Consider the following 8,022-nt stretch of genomic DNA (forward strand, 5'->3'; position numbering starts at 1 on the left):
TAGTAGCAGTTCTCCCTCCTTCCTTCAAGGCCATCCCTATGTCCTCTATACCAAGGTAAAGCTAAACATTTAAAAAGCAATAAATGTAGGTATGAAGTTGAAGGTTCTGGAAGCTGCTCCTAAGGCTGTAGAAGAAGTTTAGTAAAAGGAGTTATCCTGTTTGCTTTCTGAGTTGCTGAGCAACTCACCTTTACTCTGTTCTCTGAAGCTATTGGCAGTTCTTGGTGCCCTGCCAGAATGTGATCCTTCATCAACTAAGTCTGTCCTCATATGCTCTTGCTTATTTGTCTGCCAAGATAGCCTCAGGTAGTAGATTAGTGGCTGGCTTCTGAGACTGACAATTTGATGCATCCAGCCTTTCAGCTTCTAACTCTGAGGAATCAGAGTAGACCATAACATCTCTCACCATGATGTGCAATAGCACCTAAGAAAGACCCTGGAAGGCAGGGTGAAGAGACTCGGTCAAGGGAACAGTCAAGTAACAGCATAGTCTATAGCTGAGTTGTAAGTGAAGCAAGAGGCTCTGAAGAGACCCTTCCAAGTTTCTCAGGCTATAAAGGAGTTGAGGAAAAATTTTATTTTCATATTTGCAAGATTCTGCCAATGTAGTATTTCAAATTAAGTAGAAATAGCTCATCTGGTTTTGCATCCTAGCTGGTCACAAAGCCAACACGAAGCTCTCTGGTATTTGGGACCATTGATGATCACTTTGCTTAGTCTACTTCCTGAGATTGTTCGTAAAATTCAAATGTAGGGGAGACTGCTCTATGCCCCTTTGAGTCAGATATAAATATGATTGGCATTCAGGAGATACCTCTAGAACTGTTTTCTCAGCATCTCAAGAATGAAGAAGAAACAGTCAGGCTTTCAGCTTGAATCTGATGCCCTTCCACTGGGAAAAGCATTCACAAATAAGAGGGGGGAAGGCAAATGGTAGAAATCAGAAGGGATGGAGGGGGGGGGAAAGAGAAAATGCATTGCAAGTGAGTTTAGGAAGAGACCATGATGCAGTCTTGGGTCCTTACTCTCCAGCTTTGTAATAGTATTTGGGAGTCACCTTGGGAGACAGGAGGAAAAGTCATAGCCTAGTCAACCATAATACAGGCCACAGAAGCAAAGGTTGGGTGGGAAGCATCTCAGAAGAGACCCTCCCTACTTTTCTGGAAAGTAAAAAAAGGGAGGACTGCTTTCAGATTTGCAAGATTCTGTTAATGTAACCTTACAATAAAGACAGAATTAGTATTGGTGCTTCTTCTGGATTACTTCAAGGGTTGATAACCTTCCAATACACTAGTATCCACTACATTGCTGGAACCCTTAGTTGGAATCCCAGTGTAATTATGCAGTTGCTTCATTCATCCAAAAGTTTGTTCTTCTGTCTCATTTACTTTTCAGACCTGCCCTATGAGATACTGTTTGATATTGATCAAAACTGCAGCTAAAACCTATCCAATATGAATGGGTAAAATACAATTGAAGCCTATTATAATATTTCATATACGAGTAGTATTATAGTATTGTTCTACAGTACAGCACATTATATGGTTTCTTGTTTCATTTTAATTACCTGGCTTATATATTTTTTTCTTTTTCAATGATTTTGCTGCAAAGTTTTGCTGACTGCAAGGCGATGGAATTGCCAAGAATTACTTTTAAAAGCTCAATGTGAAAAATGGTAAAATTGCTCAGACTCATTAGAATAATTCTCCTGGCTCCAAAACTTGTGATAATTGTAAATGAGAGGGATACAATTTAAGGTTGTATATTAACAAAATCTCCTTTAGATGGAAGTAGGCTCTTACACTTGAATGGACTTTGCTTCCCACTGAGCAGGCTGTAAAAATAGCTATCTGTTTTATTTCTCATTAAGTATGATTTCTCCTAAATCTAAACTGAAACTGTTCTTTTAAAATCCTGCCATTAGTGTTCTCAAATGTTAGGTTTCCCTTTTGATTTTAAATACTAAAACTACAGTATATTAGCTTTATCATGTCCCATTTTCTTGGAAATAATATTCAACCAACGCTTATATAATAAAGTTATTCTAAGATTTATTAGAATGTTCATAGTTACAGCAATGTGGAACAAATAACAAATTGAAATCCTATGTTTTAATTTCAAAATACTTTCCTTCAGCTGTGATTATGGGAAACCATTAAACTACTCTGTTATTACTTTATGTCCAGTAGATGGCAATGCTCTCTGTATATTAGCTAGTTCATTGTAGAGTTCTTAAAAAACATGAATGAAAATATACTGTCCTTTCCAGAAATACTGCAAACTCTTTTTCATATAATTGTAAACTGCCTGCAGGGAACATATTTATCAATATTCATCTGCATCGCAATTAAAGTATACATGACTTAATAAATATGCATTTGTTATTGGAAAACATTTTACTTTTATACTCTGCTTTTCTTTCAAGAAAATAGATAGCTTTGAAGTCTTCTGGATTTGGATCTCCCATCAAAACAATAAACTCACTCAATGTTTCCTAATCCATCTTTCTCTAATGTGGCAGAATGAAGATGTGATCCATTACCTCTGCTCAGCAGAGCTGAACAGGCATGTTGTGCAATGAATTCCCCGCAAACGTCTAACTGCTTCACCTCAAGGCCTCTAAATAATAAGACAGTTCCGTAAAATGTATATGATCTGTTTTTTAGAGGAAGCTTTTGGAGAATGACTTGCATGTTCATCTAATTCCTCCCCAACTCTGTACATCACCCCCAAGTATTTTAGTTTGCAAATTTTCAGGGATTACTTGTTTGTTGCGTCCATTTATTCTCACATTTTTATGAAATGTTCATTCATTAATTAGCCATCCAATGAAGTTACAAAGTAAGAAGAAATAATTAAAGTACAAGAAGAGGTCTAGATGAAAAAATAAATACAAATCCAATATAAATGAGGCTCTGCCTCTAGCCTCTCCCACAAGTTAGATGGTTGGAAATTCAGGTCCTCCTCAACAGACAGACAATTAGGATAACAAGAAAGGGCTTCAAATCTGAAGACGTCAATTACTTAAATCCTTCAGCTACAGCCATACTGAAGGATTAAGAGAACTAGATTTTTTTCTGAAATGGGGGGGGGATATGCATCCATTTTTGGTTAGGCCCTCTGCTTATGTGAGCTATATCTGTCAATAAGAGCAGCAGAGGGAGCAAAAAGTTAACAAATAAATTCTGCAAATATGTTTATATGTCCACTAAATTGTTACTGCTGAAATTTCAATTAGAGTTTTAAGGCCACTCGCACATAGGGCATTAAACAAAATGTTGGACCCCGCTCATCAAGAAACAAGAAGAAAAACCATGACAACAAGTAGGAAGGAGAATCCCACAAGATATATATGTATTTGTAAAATCATTCGGTACTGAAAATGCTAGATAATTTTCACACAATTCAAATGGAATCCATGTGCATCCTTTTCATTCTGGGTTCAGATCAGGGTATAGCAGCAAAAAAGGATACTGATAATGCTTTTGGGTAACCCTTGAAGGACTTGAGATGGAGGTACTGCATGTCTTTTGGGCTTCTGGATCTTGTTGACTTTCCATACCATCTACCTTCTGGACTGAATGCAGGGATTGGAAGTGAGCACCCCCTTTCACTATGGCTACACCAGTCAGTGTGGGTGGGAAGAGGTAGAGGTTCAGCCCTAGATCCCTATAATCAGGTTGATTTACAATGTGCGCCACGCTTTTTAACATCTACATGAAATCACTGAGTGGGGTTATCTGATGTCATGAGGCGCAGCAGCATTAGTTTGCATATATCCACATACAGCTCCATCGCTGGCTGGACAGATAGCGTGCTGACCCGATGTCTGTAGGCTGTGAGGATCTGGATAGGGAGGAACTGGATTCAACTCAATCCTAGCAATACAGTAGATTTGGGTTTGGGGGCCCATTGGGTCTGATGATACATTTATTTAACTTTCAGTGGTGTAACATTTCCCCAAACAGAGCTGGTGCACAATTTGGGAGCCGATACTATAACTCTATCCACACAAGCTACACTGCTTTCAGTTTTTCTCTGGGTATAAAGGTGCTGGCTATTACCTTTAAAGTTCTATATGGACCTAAGGTTAAATATAAAATTTTACAATTGCAAAGAAAAGAGGAGGATAAGGACTACCTGACTTTAAATTGTATTTTGCAATCTGCTCTCTAGTTTGTGGGTGATATTGAGAAATAAGAGAATAAGAGAAGAGAACTAGAAGCATACAACACAAGGTTTAGGTGGCATGGTTCTTTACGATATGATTAATGTTAATGTTATTTAGATTTTAAGAAAACATTGTTAGAAGTGCCATATTAAGAATATGAAGCAGGTATAAACTCAAGATATGCCCCAAAATGCTTGACTACAAGAAGCATTTTAGTGGGGGGGGGGGGGGGCCCAGAAGACATAGAGAAATGGTTAACATATCAAAATTTGTTAGTACAGGGACATGGATAGTTTAAAATGAAATCAGGATCAGAAATGACTGAAAAGGGATTTAGCTGTCAATGATTTTCATATGCACGGTTAAGAGAAAGATTTAACATAGAAAGATAACTGGAAATGAACACTGTAAGATGGAGTTTAACATTGAGCAGTGTACAACTGATGAACATCTGATTGCTAAAATGTATAAACTTTTTTGAGTTTGAAACTGAAGAAGTGAAAAAGTGCATGATAAAATGGACTAAGAATTTTGAATATACTATACTATACAGATGGCTCAATGGAAAAGAATGTGGTTAAAAAGACTAAAATTCACATTATGTTATAATTTAAGAGACAGCTTTTGTAAAATTTTATTTATTTGATTTCAATAGCCGCCCATACATAGGTGGCATACATCATAAAACATAAGCACAATTAAAAACAAAATAATCAAAAGAGTACAAAATAAATATATATGGCACCAAATGAAACTGTTTCTATGAATACTAGTACAGCCAGAAAAAAAAGACCTTTAACACATTTGAGGCCTAGGAACCCAACCATGTCTTTACAGCCTTGCCAAAGGGCAACAAGGTCAGGGTCACCCTGATATGTGAAGGAAGAATATTCCAGAGAGCAGGGCAGAGATGGGTTCCTACCAGTTCGCACCTATTCGGTAGAACCGGTTCGTCAAATCTACCGAACCGGTTAGAAGAGGTTCCACCAATGGACCCAGAAAGCAGGCCACACCTACAGAAGAGGTTCCAAAAATTTTTGAAACTCACCACCGGCAAGGATCTTGTAACTTGACAGCTTTAAGACTTGCATGCTTCAATGCCAGAGTTTCTGAATAGCTACTTGGACCGACCTAAGTACTAATTCATAATTTCACATCCGGTCACATGGGCACCAAGCCACTCCCATTCGGTCACATGGGCACCAAGCCACTCCCATTCGGTCACATGGGTGGCAAGCCACTCCCACAAAGGAGGCCACACCCACAGAGTGGGTTCCAACAATTTTTGAAACCCACCACTGGAGCAGGGCTACAGCACAGAAGGCATGCCTCCTGGTTCCCACCAACTTATATTCCTTACCCAACATGCCCAACCTACCTGACTGAATTGGATGTGTAGAAATGACTAGAAGAAGTTGCTCCCTAAAATAACCTAACCCCAAGCCATGAAGGCTTTAAAGGTGGTAACCAGCACTATGAATTCGACTCAGAAACACACTAGCAACCAATTCAGTTCACAAAGCAGTGGTATTACATGGGTCGAATATCTGAAACATTTTACTACTCATGTAGCCAGGGGTGGGATTCAAAAATGTTAGCAACTGGTTCTCTGCCTGGGTGGGTGTGGCCATGGTGGGTGTGGCCATGGTGGGTGTGGCCTATTCAGCCTCCTGAACCACAGTGGGGGGTGTTTTTGCCCTACCCATGCTCCAGAGGTTTTTATCGAGCCTCCAGGAGGGTGAAAATGGCCTCCAGAGGTCGGAAACAGGCCTGTTTTCAGTCTTCTGGTAGACCCATTTTTCATCCTCCACAGGCTCCGGAGGCTTTCCTCAAGCTTCCAGGAGGGCGAAAACAGCCTCCCCCAGGTTCCAGAGTGCCTCCAGAGGCTAGAAACAGGCCCATTTTTGGACTTCTGGTACTTCCAGTTGCCCCATTTTTCACCTTCCCCAGGTTCCAGAGGCGTTCTCCGAGCCTCTAGGAGGGTGAAAATGGCCTCCCCTGAGCTCCAGAGGCCCTCCGGAGGTCAGAAACGGGCCTGTTTTTGGACTTCTGGGAGGCCCATTTTTCGCCCTCACAGACTCCACACGTGTCCTGCACTTACCTGGCATGATGAACGGGCCACGTGGAGACTTCTGGGAGGATGGGGCAGAGTAGGCAGGGCCAGCCGGTCCTTTCAACAACCAGTTCGGTGAACCGGATGCAAAAATAACATCCGGTTCACCCGAACCAATGTGCACCGGCTGAATCCCATACCTGCATGTAACCAATTCTGCACCAATTGAAGCTTCCAAATGCTCTTTAAGGGCAGTCCCATGTAGTGGCCACTGAAGTAATATAAACAAAAGGTACCACTAGTACATGACACCAGCAAAAATTATCTAAGGTGTATAAAGGCACTTCTAATCAATGTTGGAAGTGTGAAAATCATAAAGGAATATTTCACCATGCATGATGGGGTTGTGGGAGAAAAATTGGATACAAATAAATATGATACAAATAATTTAAAATGTCAATATTTAGATAAAACCAGAACTTTGTTATTGGAACTTATGGCTAACCAGTTAGAAAAGACTCAAAGAAGATTGGGTTTGTACATGGTAACTATAGCAATACTATCAAATGTACAATGTTGATGAAACACCGACAATGGAGGAATGGATTGTGAAGTTGACAGAATTTACAGAAATGGCAAAACTGACCTGCTTGATCAGAGATAACATTTTTTTAATAAAAGTCTTTAATAAAAGACTTTAATGGTGAAAATGAAAAACAAAAACAAAATGGGTCTTTCTGGATTTGCTGATTTAAAAGGGTTGAACTATACAACATAATCTCAGAAGAGATAATAGGTTTGCTTGTAACTCTAAAGAAGATCTGATTACTTCTTTAATCTTTTTTTCCCGTTATCCATATGGTTTTCAAACTCTTTTATCTTTTTCTTAAGCTTCCTTTGTATTTGTTTTCATGTTTAGCTTTCACGTGTGTAAAAATCTTCAATTATATTTTTAAAAAACTATGGTACAAAGTCAGTTTATCTGTGAGTCTGCCTCTCTCTGATAGTATCTGTCCATTCCATTAGGTCAGAGACAGTGGGAGTTCATTTTCCATAGCTATACCTGCTCTGTAGTACATTTTCCCCCTTGAGACGTAGCAAGCTCCCATTCTCTTGGCTTTCCAGAAAGTCATTAAAATATCATTTCCCACCACTACCACCAGGAACTGGGATAGCATGGTTACTATACTACTGCATAGTTGGATGAATACTGTTAATCAGATGTTGGGGTTTTCTTGTTTCTTGAATTGTTTTATTGCTACATTTTTATTACTGCTATTAGCTGCCCAGAGTAGGGGCTCACAAGATGGGCAACCATATAAATGTAATAAGTAAAATAACATAAAATAACATGACACGACATGACATGAAATAAAATAAATACATGCATACATACATGCAGGGAATGCTGACTGCTAATATTCATTCTTGGGTTCATCGTCTCTCCCCCTGCCCCCCCCCAAAAAAAAAATTAGATATAGTTTTTATGTTCCCTGAGCTTGGCGGTTTGCTTGCAGACATTTCATTACCCAACTAGATAACTTTATCAGTGTAAAAGAGTGTAGGGTTATATGAAATTGTTTGCCTGGTCAGTTTTGGTAGGGCTATGGTTTTTCCTTGATAATTCTCTGATTAGGGTATTGTTTTCTGCCTGACTGTTTATCTGGTGCTAATCCTTGTTTATGTGATTGCTGGAGGTCATGTGTTCCAGCCTTTTGTTTTTGTGTAGATTGTTTTATCTCTACAGTTCATTTTTAAGCCATGAAATTCTCTATTGGAGTTCAGAAGTATATTATGC

Source organism: Thamnophis elegans, chromosome 1 (genome assembly GCF_009769535.1).
Source record: "Thamnophis elegans isolate rThaEle1 chromosome 1, rThaEle1.pri, whole genome shotgun sequence".
NCBI lineage: Eukaryota > Metazoa > Chordata > Lepidosauria > Squamata > Colubridae > Thamnophis > Thamnophis elegans.